Source organism: Pygocentrus nattereri, chromosome 17, assembly GCF_015220715.1.
Source record: "Pygocentrus nattereri isolate fPygNat1 chromosome 17, fPygNat1.pri, whole genome shotgun sequence".
Classification (NCBI taxonomy): domain Eukaryota; kingdom Metazoa; phylum Chordata; class Actinopteri; order Characiformes; family Serrasalmidae; genus Pygocentrus; species Pygocentrus nattereri.
Window position 1 is genome coordinate 25,927,018 of NC_051227.1, and position 22,522 is coordinate 25,949,539.

The 22,522-nt window shown below is 39.6% G+C and overlaps 1 protein-coding gene across 1 annotated transcript in view; it reads right to left on the reverse strand.

The window, feature by feature from the left end:
- The window catches only part of arhgap35a (Rho GTPase activating protein 35a), a 76,580-nt gene extending 56,555 nt beyond the window's left edge, over positions 1–20,025 (reverse strand). Inside the window, exon 1 of the mRNA XM_017696847.2 lies at positions 19,206–20,025. The gene's annotated coding sequence lies outside the window, so the exon portion shown is untranslated. The remainder of the gene's footprint in view (positions 1–19,205) is intronic.
- Positions 20,026–22,522: the final 2,497 nt, after the last annotated feature.

Genomic DNA, 22,522 nt, shown 5'->3' on the forward strand with positions numbered 1-22,522 from the left:
TCTAAAGAGCAAGCAGCCAGGTGCGCTGCTGGAGAAAGATATGGCTCCTGTCCACTGCTGGAAAGGCCGCTCGGTGCTCTCTGAGCAAGGGGAGAGGTCACTTTCCCCCGGCCTTTTAAAACCAGCACTCGTCCCAAGACTGCAGCTCATTCACAAGCCAAACAAAACAGCCCTCAGCGCTCTGCAGTCTAATCAACCACTTCCACCCAGCTCCATACAGCCTTTAGTCATGAGGGGTATAGAGAAACCCTGGAGAGAAGGAGAGCGAGCGAGCGAGCGAGAAAGAGCGAGCGAGAGAGAGAGCAAGAGCAAGAGAGAGAAAGGATGGAGAAAGACAGAAAAAAAGCAAGAAAATGACAGAAAAGAATGATGGAGAAAGAAGGAAAGAAAAAGCAGAAAGAAGTAATCTTTGAACCTGTAGCAGAGGGAGCCATTAACATTAAAAGCTCTGTTTACCGTATGTAAACATTTTGTCCAAGCAAGACCATGAGCCAACAGACAACTGCAATTAGACCAGGCCACTCACGTTCTGAATTAACATATCATCTAATATACAGTGGTTTATCGATTAGAGCCAGTATTACAACGCCTGGCCCACTGAGCCAGCTGAAGGCATAATAACTCTGCTCATTGAGGGCTGCATTGAACATCAGCATATATCACTGTTACTGCTTCTTTAGAAGCAAAATCTACAATGGTAAAATAAATAATGCTTTCACATGATCATACTGTGTAATCTGTAACCAATTAGACAGTGAATTGACTCTGTCCTCCAGCATATTGGATTTGAATTAAAACAATTACTTTAAGATCAAAGTGCAAAATGCCAACTTTAATTAAGAGGTACTTATACACTCATTTGGTGAAACATACTTTGAAGTCTTTTTTAATATATAGTTCACTATTTCAAATATGACCTTCTCGGTTAATATCATAGACAGTTCAACACCAATGAACTTCACTATATGTAATATTACTGATAAACAATCATGATAAACAATCATAGGGGGGGTCAGGAAAAGGTCTATAACTTATCTTGGGTTGAGTGAATTATTACATATATGTCCCTAATATTTAATTACACTACATGTCTAAAACATTGTAAACATTTACTAATCCAACATCCATCATTGGGCATGGTGACAGTCATCTTATGCACTGCTGCTGCTGCCCCAGAGGATCTTGTTCTATCGGCAGGAAGAAGATCCTATGAAGATTATACAAGCTGTGTCAGCAATGGGTGGCTGAATTCTAATTTAATGAAGTGTCTGGATGCCTTTGGGCATATAATGTATAATAGTGCAGATTTTAATTTTACAATGATAATCCATAGAGCAGCTGGATTAATCTTTAAAATGCTGTGATGTTTGAAGGCAGTGAAATAATGTAATAAGGCGATACTGTATAATCTTAAGCAGTAATGAAGTCTACTAGAGGAAAATCTGCTGTGTGTCATTACCATCTGAGTGAGCATTCCACTGGCTGAACAAAAATTATCCAGGGGTGCCAGAGGTGGAACATCCCCTCCCTGCTTGCACGCACACGCACACACACACACACGGTTCTCCACAGTCCATGTTCACTGACTGAACACGTAGTCTAGGTTATGCACATACAAGGGCACTGGGATGGCTGCAGTCTGCAGGAACTGAGGAATGTGGGTAAAAGTCAAAGGGGGAGGGGCCAGCTGTAGCTCAGTGGAGCAGGAGTGTGTTAGCAGGAGAGAGCGAGAGCGCGAGAGAGCGAGAGCGAGAGAGAGAGCGCGAGAGAGAGAGCGCGAGAGAGAGCGAGAGCGAGCGAGAGCGAGGGGGAATGAAAATAGGAGATTGTGAAACAAGCTGAGGTATAACCCAAAGTTCAGTAGGTTAAAACAAATCCATCCTCTTCAATGATTTAAAGAATCCATATCCTACATTTCTCTTGCATTCATTTTTTCCTGAGGTTCACTTATAAGTCATGTGTGAATTTTTCCATGACCATTCAAGTGTGTTTATTCTTCATAATTAAACTGGCTGATTTTGCTACTGTGACTTATCAGAGACTCATACGTAAATGTGCTCTGTTCTAATTGGCTGCCCTGTATTGTGTAGAATGGAACTATTTATTTATTTTTAATCTCAATTTGCACAAATGCAATTTAAAAATGGCTAGCTAACACTGGTCGCACTGTTAAATCAATGCTCTGTGCATACTCACACAATGTCTAGTTGCACAGAATTATGTTGAGTTTGGCAACATGTTCTTCAAAAGAGAGAAAATATAAGCAAAAAAAAGAAAAGAAAAAAGAAAAAAAAAGGGCCTCCAGACATGCTGAAAAGTTAGAATTAGAATGAACCAAGTTAGAACTTTTTTTCATAAGCCCCATGATGCCTCAGTGAACACATTTACTGCTTTCTTTCTTTATATTTATTTGCCTCAGCCTAATGCACGCAATTCACGTTTTGTCTGTTGTAGCACAATAAGAGTGAAATCTAACAACTGAGGAAAATGACTAGTCAGCTAAAAAAACTATGATCATCTCAAATAACTGTGATTAAATGATTAAATAATCATTATGACAGCCCTAAATATATCCTACATTATTCACAGTTGTCTTTAAGTTCTGAATGGAAAAATTTAACCTAAAATTATAGTTTAATTCATGGAAAAATACTGCATTGAAATCACAATCGTAATATTCGCCAGAAAAAAATAATCACTACGTATTTTGCACAGTCGGAAGGTTGCAGGTTCAAATCCCAGGACTGACTGATCATTCCTGGTTGTGTCCTTGGGCAAGACATGTAATCCCCCCACTGCCCCAGGTGGCACTGCTCTGCTGGCAATGCTGTGCTGCTCCCAGACTGGGCATAGTATTGCAGCAAAATGACAAATTTCCCTTGTAGAAGCATAATACAACATAAATCCATAGCTGCATAATGCAAAAAGCCATATTAAAATGCATGCAAACACATACATACACATTAGATTATTTTTACCCTGTGGTCACTGCTTTTTTCATTCCTAGTTTGTGTCAAGATCCTAAGCTATTATGGTTCATTGTTTGCATCTGGATTTTTGGATGTAAATACAAAAAGCCTAATGTGAATGCAACGATTAGGACTCATGGGACAGAGAGCACATTTAAGTATGTGACCGTATCCAACAAAAAAGGGGAGCAATGCCTAGTGGGAATCAGCCTTGTTTCTGTGCCACACAGTCCCTACTGCCAAAACCACACATATTCCAAAACATGAAAATCCTCCATTTCTGTATAAAAAGACTTCAGCTTTCCTTCCCCACCTACAATCCCCCACCCATCCCAAAATTACACACACGCACGCTGGCCATCGCTTCAATCATGTCCTATCCCACACAGTGGGATAGTGGGATGGGATTTGTGTGTTTAACTTCATTAGCTACGCCTCAGTCTGGGCCTGTAGATTATGACTAATTAAGCAGCTTAACGTGTCTTAAAAACTGCTACGCAGAAAAAAGGAAGAGCCTTATCTGTCAACCTGCTAAAAAGATTTTGCTCCCGTTGCCTTTTCTTCTCAGAATGTGTACGACATAAATTCTTCCTCTCCATGTCTTTTGTATGCCGCAGATTAGCTTAATGCACGCAAGCGGCAGCTGCTACAGACACCCTAACAAGCTTGTGCTGGTGTCTCTGAGCCTGCAGCAGGCGAGGCAAGGGCCTCAAGATGTTATGATACGCCATATTAACATGACCGACAGGGCAAATGGACAGACAATTGATGGGGCAAGTATGAGGAAAGAGGCTTATTCCACTGGAACTGTATATTGGAATGTGTAGTATAGTTAATACCGGTGGTCTTCTTCACTCTTTAGCACTCTATGTTAGGGTGACACACAGTATACCCAGCATGCCAAAGATAAAGAGGGAATTCCACAAACTTTATCCTTAATTAAATCATTAAGATGTAAACAAAGTCATCCAGAGGGGTTTGATATGAAATGCACCACTCTACAGAAACAGAGTTAAAATCCTTCACAGTGGTGGTGAAAGGAACCAGACATTGGACACATGCCTCTAAAATCTCCCCGACAGAGAGTTATTACATCAAATAATACAAATACCTCCACTGATGTATGAGACACAGTTTCAGAGTAATTTTTCTAAAAGGTTTTGATGTATAAATATGTCTTTCTGTTCATGTCAGAGAGGTACATCACATGCAGGGTGTTGTAAAGCAACATAGTAACAGAAAACATTTGTAGATTTAGCATTATTTTATCCTCATCAACATTGCACATTAAAGTTCAGAAAACACATGTAGGTTCATTAGTCATTTTGGAAAGCAAATGAAATGTCTATACTTTCTGTTGTAGACACTGCAGCCACTAGTTCACTTCACCACCACTGTAATGGAATTGAGAAGTTCCTCTAATGTACCATTTCACATCAAACCAATCCAAACTGTTTGGTGTCCAACGTTTGATTTCTTTGTTTTGCCTTGGAGCTAATGCAGCTAACAAGTTTTCAAAAGAAATCAGATTTTTTTCTTGCAAAACTACTCTATGAAATAACATCACAAAACTAAAGGGATCTTTCAATGCATAAACACAGACAAAGAGCTCTTATTGTGTGCTAATCTGAAGTCAGCTGAAATGGCTGGTGATAAAGGTAACACCTTGCTACTGTAGAGGAACGTTTCCATAGATGGCATTTCGTCTGTAAACGGCAGCTTTATTTCCACCGTGCTGCTCAGTGACAGCATTCTGTCATCACACGCTTGCGGGTGGTTTCGGCTCAGCCTGTTAGCAGAAGCGGGCGAGATTTCTGTAGAGCTCTTGAAGGCATGTGTAGTGTTGGCTTTAACCACCACCTTTAGCATAACAGCACAGTGCCTGCTGACATCAGCATGACCCTATGACACAGCGGCTGTTTCTGAACCGGTTAGTCCTGTTTGCCCATGTTGTGGCTGCCAGGAACACAAAATCTACTTGCCTGACATGTAAATGTATACACTGCGAGGGCCACGGGCTTATGGCCAGCTTTTCAGCTCTAATTTCGATGAGCCGCAATAATTAAGCATAAAAAAAAAGCATGAAAATGAGAACTTTTGCATAAACCTAGGCCCAATTTGAAGAAAAGAGAGAGAACAAGGAGAGAGCAAACATGATTTCTAATCATTTGTGCGTTCACGCATCAAGACTTATGTCGATTTATCGGATCAGTGGATGGGCCGCTAACACATTTCATCCATCTGCCCTCCATATCAATGAAGCTACATCCAAGCAATACAAATAAACTACTGCTTTCAGACTCATAGCAGTCTCCTTTTACCACCATCAAGCTTAACATGTGAATGTTAGTGCTAAATACCTCTTCACAGTTGATTTTCAGCTCCAGCAAGGCTTATACCGGACTTCTTGGTCACAGGCCACAGTCTTTATAAAACAGAGTTAGAGGTCTGCCTTGCTTGTCACAAAGTGCAACATCAATCCAGGCAATATTGCTTAGCCTGCCAAGCTACAGGCAGTATTGATCCATGGATGAAAGCAAGCTGCTGTACATGGGCTGACAATAACGCCAAACAGACTGCATGTATCATAAACCGAGTAGTTTGATTAGAGAGGAGAAGTCGTCGCAGTCCATTTGGCAGACACAAGGGAGATGTTTTCATGGTGCTGTGAAGTCCAGCTGTAGATTAGGGCCGGAATGATTTGAAAATTGTGACTGATGACGATATTATTTGATTTCTTGTTTTGTTTTTTTGAATACTAATTTTAGTTGAAGGTTTGTCAACTTTTCAAATACTAGTCCTTCTTTACTGGTAGGATCTTTGACAATAGAGATAAATTTGTGGAACCTCTGTATGAGTCAATATTATTAGCCAAAAGATATACTAGTCAGTCCCTACTGCAGATACACAAAACAAGCCTGCTTTCCTAGCTTTGGGCAGCAGACTGCTGGAACCAAGAGAGCACTGGGGTGCTGCTGAAAGCCAGATACTGAACAAATCTGTCAGAAAGTCGGTCTATCCACAAGACCCCAACACAACATGTCCCCACAGGCACACAGAGCCAACCGCAAAGGAAAGGCCTGGAGAGAGGGACAGATAGTGATAAATGAGGAGGGAGGGCGTGTAAGAGGGAAAGAAAGAGAGCACATCTGATAAGAGGGGATTTGTCCTACCCTGGAACAGTAATTTACCCACACTCATTCTCACGAATCTCCATCCGTCCAGATCTGCGTGAGATTAGACATCTAAACCTGAGCACCGGCTTTAATACAGCCAATCTCTGCCCACCTCACTGCACCCACTGCAGACTACCTCTTATAATCAGCTCAGGGTGATGGTGTGGGGTAACTACAAGACCGAATTCAACACTCTCCCTCATGTGCATTCCTCCAGAAAAAAAATAAAAAATAAAAATCATACATTGGTGAATTTGTTTATATGCGATGTGAAGATTTATTGTTTATAATCTATTTACTCTCATTTCTCCCTCTCTCTGGTTCATCTGTCCTGCCCAGTGGGCTGTCACAGCATCACTCCCTTTCTAAATTTCTCTTCTCTTCGCATTCCTCCTCAGTACACTATGGGACATATCATGCTAATATGCTGAAATTACTTAAATTAATTAATTTGCATATGTCAAATGAGCCCAAAAATGGGCTGCCTTACTGTGAAACATGTATAGACTAGGACCATCACTATCGATTCTATTAGTAATTGAGTATTTAGGTTTCTTTATGTAATAAGAGTTTTTAAAAAGGCCAAATAGTCAAAATGAACAGTAGCATCCATTCATATGCTTTCAATGATTCTAAAGCACTTCTCTGGAAAAATTAAAGCAAGAATCATTAAAAAAAATTAAATAATTAAATAAAATCGAAAGATATTGGGATAAAAACTCATATAAATAGGTGTATTAGGCCATTAGGCCTTCTTTCTCACTGTAAGAAAGACTTTAAAATATGCATTATTACCTGCAAATGACCAACTATTCATTACCAGTTCACTGAGAAGGCACATTTAATAGATTTTTCCTTTTTAAATTGAGTAAAAGTTTGGTCAAGTAATTGGGACAGTGCTAATCTAAACCTGATAGAAATCAACAGCCTGTAAATTAAACATTTAAGAAACAAATAAGAGCAAAGGATAAGAAAAGCATAGCTGGATTACTGAAGGCATAAATGAGCTGCATGGCCAAAAGAAGCCAGAGAAACACTGGGGTCTTTGTCTTTTTACCAATGCACTTTGCCTTTTTGCCTAGCACAGGACTAATAGGGAAACTACCTACTCACCCAAAGAGAGTGAGGTCAACTGTGTTCACCTGGACTCCCAGCCATAGATGGCTATAGCACTGCTGGGGATCAAACTTACCATCTCCCAAATATAGGGTGTACCAAGCTTTTTTTTGTTTGTTTCTTTCTTTTTTGAGCAGAGTCTGTACCACAAGGAAAGCAAAGAACAAGAAACAACCCTTCAACAAAAAGGCCCCATCAAGAGTCTCGTCAACATCCAAACTCAAAACCACTATGCCTGTTTTTTGCACTGATGTGAAAGAGCCTAAACAAAAGTAAAGCATTGGTGTTGCATCCCCCTGTACAGCACTAATTCCAGTACTGCTATCTGCCTTCAGAATAACTGTAGGCCTACTGAGGACTCAGCCTTCAACCCCTGACCCCTACAGCCTCCATCGAGAATCTGTTCAGCCACAGTTACACAAGGCCTGCACTATGGGACACTGCAGGAAGTGTGAGAGATTAGACTGCGAGAGAGAGAGAGAGAGAGAGAGAGAGAGAGAGAGAGAGAGAGAGAGAGAGAGAGAGAGAGAGAGAGAGAGAGAGAGAGAGTGTGTGTGCGTGTGTGTGTGTGTGTTTGCGTGTCTGTTCATATTACCAAACGCCCTCGCTTATTTGGGTCACAGAGAGGTTAGTCACAATCGCTGTGAGAAGAAAACTACATGTAGACAACATGCCTCCCAATCTCTCACACTGTGGCTCCTCTGACCTGGCTGTGTTATGTCAACAGACAGAGCAGCTGACCCAGGGAGCAGTCCCTCTTTGGGTTTTAGCATGAAAGCCAAAACCAGCCAAAAGGTTTCATCATCCAATGGCACTACCGGACAGTCAACATTCCAGCAAGATGTTTTCTTTCTTCTTTTTTTTTTTCTTTTCACTCCACACCCCTAACAGGGTGCCTGCATTACCTCTATAGAAGTCCAGCACTATAATTACAAGAAATATGGCGTTTCACAAACAACATTTTTTACTCTGCATGACGTACTTTTGACTCATGGAAAAGCACTGGGGGCCAAAGTTCCTGTGCATTTGGTCTGAATGTTCTTGTTTAGACCATATCTTCTTCTTGTTTTGCACTTCATATGTACTACAGGTACTACAACATATGACATAAGGTAATAAAATTACACCAGCTGCCTAAACTCCTCACTATGAACTAGATGCACAGCGGTGGCAAGTGAATAGCATTGATTTAGCAACGTTAAAAATCGACTCAGGTGAACATTTTTGCATCAAAAATCTTAGGCCAATAATGGCTCTTCAGTTTTTAGTCACATGAGAAAAGCAGCTGAGAATTTTGTTAAAAAAGATTACATAAAACAAAGTGTCAACATCTCCAACTTTATAAATTATTTGAATGGTATTAAAATGAGAAAGAGTGATTTTAAACACCATTTACTTTGCCCCTGTGTGCTGGTCAGTACAGATGCGTTCAAACAGTTTGAGCAGCAGCAGACCAACAGTAAAAATACCTGCTGCATGGAACTATTTCATAGTTTCTAAGAGAGACATTAGTCAGGTTTTGCACCACCTGAAAACATGACCTCCTGCTCAAAGCAAAAAAAAGAAGTAGAAAGGAATGTTTCTGCTCATATGCTGGCGCTATCTGTAGCCACAGTTTTTTTTAAATGATGAAACAAACGACAAGTGCAAAGTACAACAACAATTTTAAATATGCAATTCATCACCTTTAATGGCCAAACATTCTCTGTCGCCCTGGACATTAATAATTAATAATGAATAATTTTAGCCTTTTTTTGCCCAGTGTGTCCTCAATTTTTTTGGTTTCAACCAAGGATTGTTGTGCATAATTACTGATTATAACAGTAACAACATTCAATGAAGTATGCATAAAATTTTTGGCCCAAAAACTCTAAGGATACTCTCATTTTTGTGCGTTCCACTACAACATATATAATTTCTCCAGTCACATTTTTGCATTTTGTACTTTTTTAAAAATAATTAGCCAAAACAGTGAAATTGTGAATTTACTTTGAATCATTCCCCAAGGAATCATAACTGAATTGAATAATTTTGGGATTAGAGCCTTAATCGTAAAAAGCAGGTTAAATTATGACCTAACAACCTAAACCTAAAATTCTTCCTGAATCTAACAAGCATCACCATCTAGATCAGCAGACTCTCAATGACCACGAAGAAGGAAAAGCTTCCAAACAACTATATTTCTTGCTTGTGATGACAAAAAAAGTGGAAGAAAACCTGCTGGAGCCTGGTCTGCCTGGTGTCCTGAATATGCCACAGTTCAGTATGTATTGCAGGCTGCACAAGTGAAAAGTGCAAAGCATGCAGAATACTGCAGCTGGATTAATATATAAAGATCAAGGAACCTCATCTTCCCAGAACTGCAGTTAGGAAAAAATAAAGTTGCTGCATTACATTTTGTTTTAAATTTTAATCATGGATCTGCACAAAAAATAAAACTTTAACCACTTTAACACCTTTGAATACATGTTCTTCGCACTTATGCTCTCCATTTGACTAATGGTCATGAGGTTTCAGGTTGCAGACATGACTTCTTAATGGGTAAGCTCTAACCCTTCCAAATAATGAAAAAATTTAGAAAATCGGACAAGTCAAAATTAGTCACATGCTTCAATATCTGCGTGGCTTCAATGAAGCATTTGAAGTGTTTGCTGTTTATTTATACTTTTGAGATACCGCTTCTATCGAGCAGAGCCAGACAGGTCACCCAAACATCTGTATAAAAACAAAGGACACACTGTATCTGGAGAGAGAGTGTCACTGGGGCAGGATATGGCCAGGCTAGAGGCAGCAAACATCGAGCCAGATTGCAGAGATAACATTTTAGCAGCTAATGGAGGTGGAACTAAATAAACAGGAATCTATTTCCTCTTTTGAGAAGCCTTCTGGGAAGAACTGGAATATATATTTTTTTTAAATCAAAATAATTAGAGACAGAGAGAAAGACAGAAAGACAGAAAGAAAGACAGAAAGAAAGAAAGAAAGACAGAAAGAAAGAAAGACAGAAAGAAAGACAGAAAGAAAGAAAGAAAGACAGAAAGAAAGAAAGACAGAAAGAAAGACAGAAAGACAGAAAGACAGAAAGAAAGAAAGAAAGACAGAAAGAAAGAAAGACAGAAAGAAAGACAGAAAGACAGAAAGACAGAAAGACAGAAAGAAAGAAAGAAAGACCTTGTCACCAGTTCGGACAACACTTGACTCCCTGTCCTATATGAATCCCATTTATCTTCCCTTGGCTGCTGCGCACCGACTTTTATGGGCCCTTTCCCGGCTTCCCTGCGATAGCGAGGACATCATTAGCTAAGTGGTGCCAGGATGACAAGCCATTGCAGGGGACGATCAATGATGCCAGACCCAGCACCCTCAAGCACTGCTGCACTTGGTCATCGACCAGCGCCCTGGACAGGTTGTGAGATAAGGAACGTGTCAGAACAGATAAAATATGTTCCGAAACGCCTCTCTTATCATATGATAGAAAAGGAGATGTGTCAAATCTACTTTTGACAACAGCTGTAGAAGACTTTATCAATTATGGCTGAATGAGAAAGAACAGAAATGCATATGCATGTGCCTGACCAGACCTTTCTCAGACCTTATTAAATGAAAGCTCTGTCTTAGAGGTCGTTTTTGTACAGCACTGATGCCATTGCTCCACCCTTGTGGTCACTGAATTTGCACAGTAGGCACTGGGCAGTGTTATAGGACACCACAATGGTCATGAGATTTTTTAGACCAGAGGGCCCAGACCAACAGCTTCTGACATCAGCTTGGGTGCATGCTAAAATTGACCTGTGCATACTCTGGGCATAAAAAGCATTCTTTGTAGAAGCTTTATACACACACATTTTCTAAGATGCTTCTCCCTCAGGGTCGCGGGGGGGGGTGCTGGAGCCAATCCCAGCAGTCATCGGGCAGAAGGCAGGATTCACCCTGGACAGGTTGCCAGTCCATCGCAGGGCAGACACACAGACATACACAATCACACACACACCCACACCCACCCACCCATCCACATGGACAATGTAGCATGTCCAACTGGCCTAATTGCATGTCTTTGGACTGTGGGAGGAAACCGGAGAACCCGGAGGAAAACCACGCAGACACGGGGAGGACATGCAAACTCCACACAGAGAGGACCCTGGCCGCCCGACCAGGGAATCGAACCCAGGCCCTCCTTGCTGTGAGGCGACAGCGCTACCCACCACGCCACTGTGCCACCCCGAGAACCTTTACAGAATAACTCAATTTTGAGTGTTAGTAATTATGAAATTATTTTATTTTGTACGTGTATGAAAGATCACACATTTGATTTATTTGTTTCTGTTATGTAAGTAATGTAATGCTAAGCAATGAGCGAATGGGGACAAATTTGCTGTTTCAAATTTGCTGTTGTTTCTTTCAAAAAAAAAAGAAAACACTACAACAACTGTTGTTTCAAAAGTAAAGGTGAGCGATATGGCAAAAAATATAATGTCACAAAATTTCAATAACTTTTCAAGCGATCAAAATATACATTTTCCTGACATCTGATGACTTTAAATAAGATATAATAGTGCCACCTTAAAAAAAATTCTCACACCAAAACTTCAAACACTATGATTTGTATTCAACATATACTGCACTGCACTAAATACAATTAAAAAGGACTAATTATGCTGTCTTTTTAACCAGCTGGAAACTGCTTTCTAAGTACTAACAATTTCTGCAATATACTCTGCCGTGATGTAATTTATCACAAAAAAAATAAATACTGTCATATTGCCCACCTTACTGCCAAGTTTTGATTAGCCACAACACAGAGCAGCATTTTAAACTGGAAATACAACATTACATAGAGGAGTGTTCTTTTGCTTTTATATAACAATTATCTAAAATAAAAAAAAATAAAAAAGAAAAAATAGCCACGAACATTGAATCGACTGTCCTTTCACAATATTGGCAATTCTTTCCTCCATATAGCAGCATTTGGTGTTACAGAGCCATTTACCTGTCCCAGTATCAGGTTCAGCTCAGTTTATATTTGATTAATGGTAAAGCATGTCCTTTTGTTCCAGCTGGCCTGTAAACCATTTTCAAAGTTTAATATGCTCAGACTTTGACGTAGTCCTGCTGTCTCTTCTTCAGTATGTTACTGAATGGGCTGCAGGTCAACTATTATCTTATAGATCAGACCTGAAAAAGAAACTAATGCCCACCTGTAGGGTAAAGCATGTTGTTACTTAGCAACTGGTGCTTAGCTGAATGATTGGTTGAGAAATGTTCACAATAACTTTCAGATTGTGCTGTCGGAACTAACTGTTGTATAAGGTCTAACTAGGTTGAATGGAATCTTTGCCAAAGCTCTGTAAATTTTGCCTGATCTCACACTAGTCGCTATGTAGGAACACGTTTTTTGAACAGAGATATTAGGGAACATGAGCAGGGGCTTTAGACCTCCACAGTCATTCACACCGCTGTTGGTCTTCTGCATATTATGGATTTTCTCCTCTTCTTATGACTACTGATCTATCTGTGATTAAAACTGCCATACTTAATTATACTCTGCTGCTACAGGTCCACCCCCCCCCCCCCTCCCCCCAACGCACTCACTCACACAGGTGCGAATGACAGTCACAATTAAGTCATCAAAAGTGTGAGAAGCCATAGTGGAGAATGGAAGCCACAGTTCATGTCGCTTGAACCAAATCTAATCAATTACAATAGTATTTGAGTAATCTATTGATTATTTTGACAATTGAGTTTCCTTCTAAAATACTTTGAGAGTTTTAAAAATAAACTAGGAGAGTTTTAAAAATACTTCATTTAAAAAAAAAAACGTGGCAAAAAAAAAAAAATGAATTAAAATGAAAGGGGAAATCAAAAATACTGACCACCAGCTTTATAAGATTTCTGGCGAGATGAAAATCACTTTGGAAGAGGAAGAACTTTTCAGCTTTGACTCTTCAACGACCAGCATCACATTACACAATAAAGAACGGAGGTAAGTAATAATGTTGGGATGTCCCCTGCAGAGAGGGCTAGGCTCCCGCTAAGCCTATCATCTCTCATACTACAGTCTATTGTTCCTGAACGCTGGGTACTGCTTCGTCTCTCTCCCCACCTCCCTTTACCAGGGGCATCTTTGGTGGGACATCCTGCAGGAAACAGTGCCGCTGAAGGGGGGAATCCCACCAGCAGCAAAGCTGTGGCAAATTTACAGGAGCAAGTTGCGAGGAAATGGAAGCCAACAGGAGATGAAACAAGGACGAGAGTAGAGAGAAAGTAACGATGACAAACCATTGCAACAAAGCCAGACAGAAAGTAGACTTCTGTAGAGTTCAGTGCTGAACAGTAAAATCACTACAGCTGTCACTATCGATTATGTTAGTTGCATTGTTTGTTTGTTTTTAAAAAGGCCAACAATAGAAATAGGCTTAAATGAACAATAACAAAAAGGGAAAGCCTTTAGATATAGGTAAATGATCCGTTTTCTGATTGGGTGTCCTGAATTGTTCCTCACTGCAAAAAGCAGTACAAGCTGAAACATTTTAATGTGAATGAATGGAGCTAAACTGCTGTAGGCTGAACAGATCACTTTGAGACATATCAACAATGAATTCATATTTGCAGTTTAGTTTACATATACTGACTGGACTGGAAAGTGAACGACACATTTTGAAACTTTCTGCATATTATTTTCAGCATATTTTACACACCACATCAAACTTTTATAAAGGAAGGAAAATACTGGATTACATGGGCCCGCCAAAAGAACTGATAACATTAAAGCAAAGTATTTGTGTTTACCATGTCAAGTATTAAACTTATTTTATAGAACTGTAAAAAGCCTTTTATAAAAATACAGTGCAACAAAAATGCATAACAGGGTGTTTCTTACTGTAGGAGAAAGCAGTAAAAGGTTTAAAATATGTGTTGCCAATAGTCAGTGCCGATTCACTAAGAAGGTTTGTTTTCTTAATAAAGTTTCAGTTATCATCACAGCCCTAAAAGCAGAAAAGAACAGCGTAGAAGTGAGAGGTGGCCATGGCAACAGCCCATTCACACCATCTCTTGTTGGTGGCAAGTGCAAAAATGCCAGTTCACATAAATATGGCCTTGAACACAGATCTATGATCATGTTAAGATAAAGACAACATGGAGTCTGCCATGTTTGCAGGGTGGAAGCTACAAACACTCTTTCTGACCGTTGCCTCAATGCCCTGCAAATGCCTGACTCACTTTCTTTCTCTTTCTTTCACTATGTCACTTTTCTCTCCCCTCCAGACCCTCCTCTCTTCAGGTATAATGCTGAGTCACTGCAATATGCACTCAAGGCTAGAGAGAGGACAGATTATTGACAGAACTCATCATCCACTCAGATCCAATGCACCAGCACAGCATTAAAGCACAAGAACAGGGTTAAGATATGTCTTTCAACTTCTTCCCACCTCTGTTTGTAGACTGTCACAAATCAGGATTGAGGCGCTGCAGCAAGTAAGGCCATGTCTACAGAACATCCACATGTCCTGGGACTCCATCACCATGGATACCATTCTTTAAAACAACGTGGCCCTCCATTGTTGGCAAGACCGATGGCGGGTGATTCAAAACGCTCTGACAATGGCCAGCCCCCTTCTCTTTAGACTAAAGGATACCCTCCCCCCAGAAGACCACTGCAGATGTGATCATTTGTGGTGAACGCATCTGAACAGAGCGGTCTTCAGGGCTGGTGGTATCCATTACAGTTGCATGATCATTTTCTTATTGATTCTAGTGCCTTCAGAGCTTTCTAGAAGGCTTCTCTGGGCACTATTGACAGTTAATGTTGGTTCATATTGAATCCCCTTGTTGGGAGACACTCCCTGCTAGTAATGCACCATCAAAAGTCTCAAGGCACGGAGAGGGGGTGGTGTGAGTGACGGGGGGGTGGTCAGGAGAACTCGTTCAACTCCAGCAGATTTCTTAATGGAAATTCAGTTCCACATTACAAAATGCAAGTTTCCTTCTGTTGTAATCCACTCTCAAACAAGGCAGCCATTCAGCACAGTAGCAGTGTAATCTGGGGTAGACATTCTAAGGCAGTTAAAATTAGCCCCTCACTTTATCAAACACAAGCCTCTGATTCAAAATCAAACCTACTTAATTCCTTATAAAACAAACCCTTTAAAACGATATTCTGCTTGATATTCACAAATAGTTACTTCAGTTCAATACTTGCACATGAAAAGTTGAGAACAAATGTTAACACTCCATGATTGGGGAAAAACACTGGATTCAACTGAGACAACGGCTGCAAGTTAGGGTGTGGTCAAGGCTTGTAGCGACTGGATTCCCAAGGCACCACCTTCTTTCACAAAATGAAAACTCGAAGACTGACTCCCTGACCTAAACAAGGCATCACTTGCTTTGCAACCGTATGGAAATCACCTATGACTCAGAATGTATAATGAATGACACAGCGGCTGAAAATACACCAGTATCAGGAATATAAAGCTATGGCCTGATGCTCAAGGTACATGAAAATGTTATGGAAAGCTACCATCCTTCAGTAACCTGTCGGATATTAAGATAACTCAGACCGCCCAGACACTGGGTCAATTAATCTCATATAATAGATATAATAGTTTGCAGCATTATCTTCAACCTGTGGAGAGGCTAAGGTTCTTAGATGCACCAAAGAGGCTTCTGCTTCTGCAAAGGGCACGGCTATTAGCGAATGTGAGAAGAATAAGGAACAGGCCTGCCAGACCAGCAAACGGTTTAATTAATGCCAAAGTCAAGCCCACATGTCTAAATATCTAACTCATTATGTCAAAGTCCTCTAGCAGTATTCAAAAAATATGGTAACTGTTTAAAAGTTGATGGTAAATATGCTTTAAAATGTTTTGGGCCAAAAAAAAAAAAAAAAAGAAAAAAGGCTGAGTTGCCTGGGTAACTGAAACACATGCACACCGGAATATATATATAAGATAGTGCTGATAAAGCTCAGGAATGAGAGATTAAACTTGTGTAAGCCCTTGACTCCTTTTATCAAGTGTTTTCATCGCCCAACTCGAAATGTCTGGATGTTTCTCAGAAACTGATTGCAATTGTGAAGACAAGAAGCTTTTGAAATACTGAAGTGATGATAAAACACATTCCTAAGTTCCATACTTAAAATGAGGTACATCAAGGAAAGCACATTCTTTTCAAGTAAAGCAGAGAGAACATAAATTAGTTCCTCATAAGCAGTGATTCGTATTGGAAGGTCAATAAATGCTGAATTTTATCCTGTCGATTCATGACTACTACATGCTCAGCCAGGCAAAAACTTGTTCATTTTCTAGTGTACAAACGCAGCATCACCAACCTATCAAAGAGCAAAAGCCCTAAAAGCCAAATAACTGCTAACAGAGAAGAGTCCTAATAGTTTGAACAATGTGCAGTGGGGCTACTACCCCACATAGTGTGAAAAGGAATGGGTGTGGTCATGCAGATGAACACCATATATAACAGATTTTTTGCAGAAAGTCCCAGAAGCAAAATCCACACAAATTATCCCAGGGCAAATCATTTGCATGAATCTGACATAGATACAGTTATCATACAGTCGTATGCCCAAGTTTGAACGCAGTCAAATTATACTCAATTTTCGAAGTGTAAATGAGTTAACTCATCCTCTTCAGTGAGCAAACTAAAATATGGCCATTTTCAGCTAATTTTCTGCACAATTTCTACTAATGTGCTGAGTTTAACAGCCTGGAAACATACAACAAAATATAAGATGTACAATAGCTGATTTTACATTAAATGTGATACATGTGAAATGTGATACTGCTCTCCTTCAAAATTACTGTTGACCACACTGCGGGTGGATGATATCTTAATATCTAACCTCAAGTCTAGCCTGTGGAATAATGCCTCATTCCTAAGTTCTGTTAAAGTGGAAGGTAAGCTCTGTTAAACTGGTGAGCATTTCTGCATCCATGCTGATATAATTAGCATGAATACAATGGCCATTAAAATAGTCCACAATGTTTTTGAATACAGGATCATAAATGACACAAACTGCATGATTTATGAATTACAGAAATTCAATGACCAGATAAGAAAATACAGTTCAACATGTATGTGAAGGTTAACATAAGAGACTGAAAATGCTTGGAAGTGCTTTCCTACTTTATTACATTTATTAAACATTACTTGAAATGACACAACTGATCCAAATTCTGAGATGCGATAGGCAGACTAAAGGAAAACATCAACAGAGAAGACTGACTGGGTAGACATTCCATTCTCCCTTACCCTTCATTCCTGATTTGATAAACTTTTGACTGCATGACCTTAGCTGCGGAACATGGGCCCATTTCTGCTCCGTTAACTCTGGTCAACAAATTCCTCAAACTCTTTGACGTGCAAAAGTCCTCACTGCTCTCTATATTCCCTCTGAGCTAGACCTCCATGGATGTAAATCTGCAGGAATGCCAATAAACCACATTTTACACTATGCAGCCCCAAGAAAGTCCTTAAATTAAACAACTGATTACAAGTGGGCAACATGCATCCAAATGGTATCCACTCCAAACACAAGCTATTGACTAACATCCAAAGTCCGGTTTGAAGGTAACCTGAAAGGCCATGCTATTAAAGACTAACTTATCATTACAAACATCCACTTCTACCCTGATTTGCAACATGACACGTAGTGCGGTCTGAGATGTTTAAAATGAGGAACTGACTTTTTTTTTTCCAAGAGGCCTCATCAAGTCAAAATATTATAATGAAAAGAAAAAAAAACATTTTGGGTTTCTGGTGTCAAAAACTGAGGCCTTGTTTGTATTATAATGAAAAGGTTCACTGAAAAAAACTGACTTTACAGAATTATCTATGCCCTTACTCCAAATGCAGTCAACTGGCCAAGACATGTTTCGTGCCTGAAGTTAGCAATTTTTGAATAACTGACTGAAACCTTTACAAGTGTATGGGCTAAATGTTGCAGTGTATTGCTTAATGCGTAACAGAATGAACTTAGTTTACAGAGTGGGGGCCTTACAGATATATTTTTCACTGTTGTGTGGTGAATTGGTGACCCAGTGGCGAGAAACATGTCATGAGCTATGAGGCTGTGAGGCCTGGCAACAGCAGGGAAGGGCTTATGTTTTCCTTTACAAAACACTAGCTCACTTTTCATATTTTGGAACCCTCCTTTTTTTTCTGGCTAACATTGTTTTTTTGTACAGCAACCTTGACCACACCAACACCCAACATGTCATAAGCTGTACAGTAGACGAGGAGCAGGACTGGTTTCTTGTCCACAGCTGTGTGTAGACAGGGCACAGTTTCAGCCGAGTTAAGGCTAAAAGGCCACAAGCTTTCCCAGTTTTAATACCAATGTAAATACCTTCATTTTTATGATTGGAGGTTGTTTTTTTTTTTAAACCTTTGCTTTACATATCTGACCATCAGTATTTACATATATACCCGTGTCCATCTTCACTGGACAAATTCAGATTTATCTGAATAAAAGCCTTATGGTACTGCCAGAACAAGCTCAGGAAGAAAGGCTGTATAAAAAATAACAATAGGACCAACAGGACTGCACTAGTCATTGGGCTCTACCCTTACACTCGCCACATGACAGCCATAGCTAGAAGTAGCTTCCACAGCCCTGGTATGAAATAAAGCACAAATAAATAACTGCAGCCCGCACTTTCTTTGGCCCAGAGGAGGTAAAACAGGTACAATAATACATGGCCATTCCAGCTGGCAGTAACCTAATAAAAACAGGAAAGCTTAGTCTTTTGCAAATTGTCTTATCTGTAGGCTACTCCGTTCACTTTTGTAGGCTATTGCCTCAGCTTTACACCCCCCTGTTCCAAGTGACGGTGAGGATACATGGACACCAAATCATTAATTTACTGTCTTTTTACAGTGGTTTTCTTTTTTAGCTAATCAGAAAAAAAGAAAGGAATAGGCTGGTACATACCATAGCATTCCTGCCTGCCTTCTCCACCACTCCGCTTCACTCCTTTCTCTCCCTCTCGGCTGCTCTGCTCTGCTCTGCTAGGCTCACGAAACCAAGCCAAGCCAAAGCAGCAGCAGCAGCGTTTGTTTAGCCCCAACCGGCTCAAGAAAGAAACGAAATAAAGACGAGAAAGAAGAGAGGAGTGCTCCCGTAGTCCCAGAAATTTCAATAGCTCCCTTTTTTAGCTGCTGTTCTTTTCCAGAAAGTATTCTTCCTTCAATCACCATTCCATTAAAAAAAGAAAAGTTTTCGCCACAATCTGCTGAACGTGTTTCTGTTATTACTGCTGAAACAGAAAGACAATGAAGCAGCGAACAGGCAGCCCGGAATGTCTGGATCTTTCACTGTGTTTTCTGCTTGGAAAGAAAAGGAGGGGGCGTTGAGGGAAAAAAAAAGAAAGCCCTGTATCGTTGTGTCTTCCCCTGGGTTTACCACGTTGTTTTTGACCACTTATTATTTCCTTTGTTGTGCCCCAAACATCCTGACTTGCCCGTGTCTACTGGAGCATTCGCAGCTGGAAGAAGCACTAATGTCATCTGCCAAAGCAAAGCGCGATTTTCTTCTTCAGCGAAAAGCGTTTTCGAGACCGCGAACAGCCAAAAAAATCCTCTGACGGTGTGTGTGGAAGTGTTTGCGTGTGTAAGTGCGTTTTTTCAGCTTCCCAATAATGGCGGCTCTTCTCCCGTTCCCAGACTCTCCTCCCTTTACTCCTTTACTCCGGGAGAAGAGAGCAGAGCTGAGCTCTAGAGCAGCTCTACAGCGCCTGGACACACAACACCCAACTAACACAAAGCACACCATTACACTACACCACACACAGACACTAATGATAAATAATAAAGATAATAAAAACAATAACAAGAAAAATACATATGTTTATATGTATGTACGTGTATATATATATATATATATATATATATATATATATATAGAGAGAGAGAGAGAGAGAGAGAGAGAGATTATATAGTAATTATTATTCTGCATTAAAGTCTGCCTGTTATTTACTTTATCTCAATAAGAATCGCAACCTCTTACCCAGCTGCTGTACTTTGAACTTTACACAAATATTCTGCTGTTTTTTTGTTTATTTGTTTTTTTTACAAATTTCTTTTACAATTATTGATGTTTGTTGTATGCTAGTCAACAGGAACGGATGTTTATATGTTCCACATATGAAACAAAAAAAATATGTACATATTTCTACACAAAGCATATGTGCAATATATGTCAACGTATGTGATTTCTTGCCACCAGAACTCCAAAGAAAGATATGTGTATATCAAGTCAATGGGAGTTTTATGTTATTTCTTTCTTTCTTTAAGAGCCCAACTTTGGTAACAAAGTCAATCAAAACTTTTATAGAAACTATCCAATAGATAGATAGATAGATAGATACTTTATTGATCCCAAAGGAAATTTAGCACGGGAAAGGCTGCCACTCACAGCGGCGCCAGAAGTTGAAGACTTCAATAAAGATTAGGCTTGAGAAATCAGCCCTAATGTTATAATTGAACATGATGTTCTTTATGAAACCAGGGTTTAAGTGCCATTTTAGATGGGATCTTGTGTCATTTAGGTAGCATTGAAATACACACACACACACACACACACACACACACACACACACACACACATACATACATACATATACATGTGTGTGTGTGTGTGTGTTTACATATAAGTCAGAAATATATGGAAATATGTTTCAGAATCTGTTTGTAGTTCAAATGAAGCTGGCCAATAAAGCCTGATTCTGATTCTGGCCACTACAAGTCTTTTAATCTCTCATTTAACTTTGAACACAGTTAAGAGAACTCATTATATGTATAGCTCTTGTGTATGAAACGGATCAAGCTGAGGCCTAAAACTTCAGTGTTTTATGTATCACTACACAGCTCAACACGTAATGTCTGGTTCTATTTCTTTCCTTTTGATATTCAGTCCTGCTTTATTAACAGCAGAGAGCAAACATTATGCTTTCTGATTCTCTGATGAAACAATTACAAAGAATACTGTCCCTGATGCACTGGCGGTAATGCAAGTAAAGTTTGAGAATTCAAATACATTTAAGAGCCAAGAAAATTTGTTCTTTCAAAGAGAAATGGAAAAATGGTGGTCAAATGGACCATTCAGCTGCCATGAGATAAAGCAATGGACATGCTATGGGCAATGATTCAAAATATTCATTGTTTAGTTCGATACAATACAGTAATGTCACAATTCAACACTATTTTTAATACAGAAAATCATAAAAGCATTCAACACTAAAAAAGTACAATATTTTTAAAAAAGGTTTTGCTTTATACTGACCTAAGGCTTTAGCCACAAGCCTATATGATAGCACCAGGCTTACATACTAACCACAAGCTAGTAGTCAACAGTAATCACATTATAATGATACAGTGCAATACACTCCAATACAATTCAGCACAATTCAATGTGTTGCATTTTTCATCTTTAGCAAAGTCTATAGGACAATCTTAGCTACATTTCTCTTTTAATTTACCTAAAGAGGCCTAGGAGTGATCACTGTGTACTACTGGTGTGGTTGTAGACAACATCATCAGCATCATCAATATAAACAGCAATAGTAATAATTCACACTAGCTCTGATTTGGTCACCCATTAAAAAAAGGATCAGACTTGTGTGTGTACATGTACTGGCTTAGTAATCACATGCAGAAAGATAACAGTGTCAGTGTAAAGATCAGATAACATCTGTAGAAAAAAGAAAAAATTCCAAAATTAACATTAGTAAATTAGTAAACTCTGGGGGACTCCGATTTAGGGGAACAATACATATCATACAGCCCAAACAACATGAACCTCTTCCAAAACAACCAAATCCTACAGAAACACTGCTGCAGTGAAAATATCACTTTATGAGAGTTTGCTGCTCCTGCCTCAAGTTTGCAGCTGAAACATTTCTTAATCCCGAGGGCCACTGCATTCTCTTCCGTCTCACTGTTGTGCAATCAAAAGCTCAAACTCTCATCTCACAAAACTGTCCAAGCTGTTTGGACAATGTTCAATAGGATAATCTCTCCACCTGCAAACAAGCCAGTGTACACACTATGATGCAATGAAACCCTCAACCCAACATGGTCAGCCTGGAGTCTTTATTTGTTTATCGTTGTGTATTGTTAACTGAATAACCGCCAAAAAAAGGTATTTTTAAAATTTATTTAACGTTATTTATTTATTGTTTTAATAATGCATTACTCCATGACATTGGTATACGACCAACTGACATCCTGTAGCTATATGACCATATACAA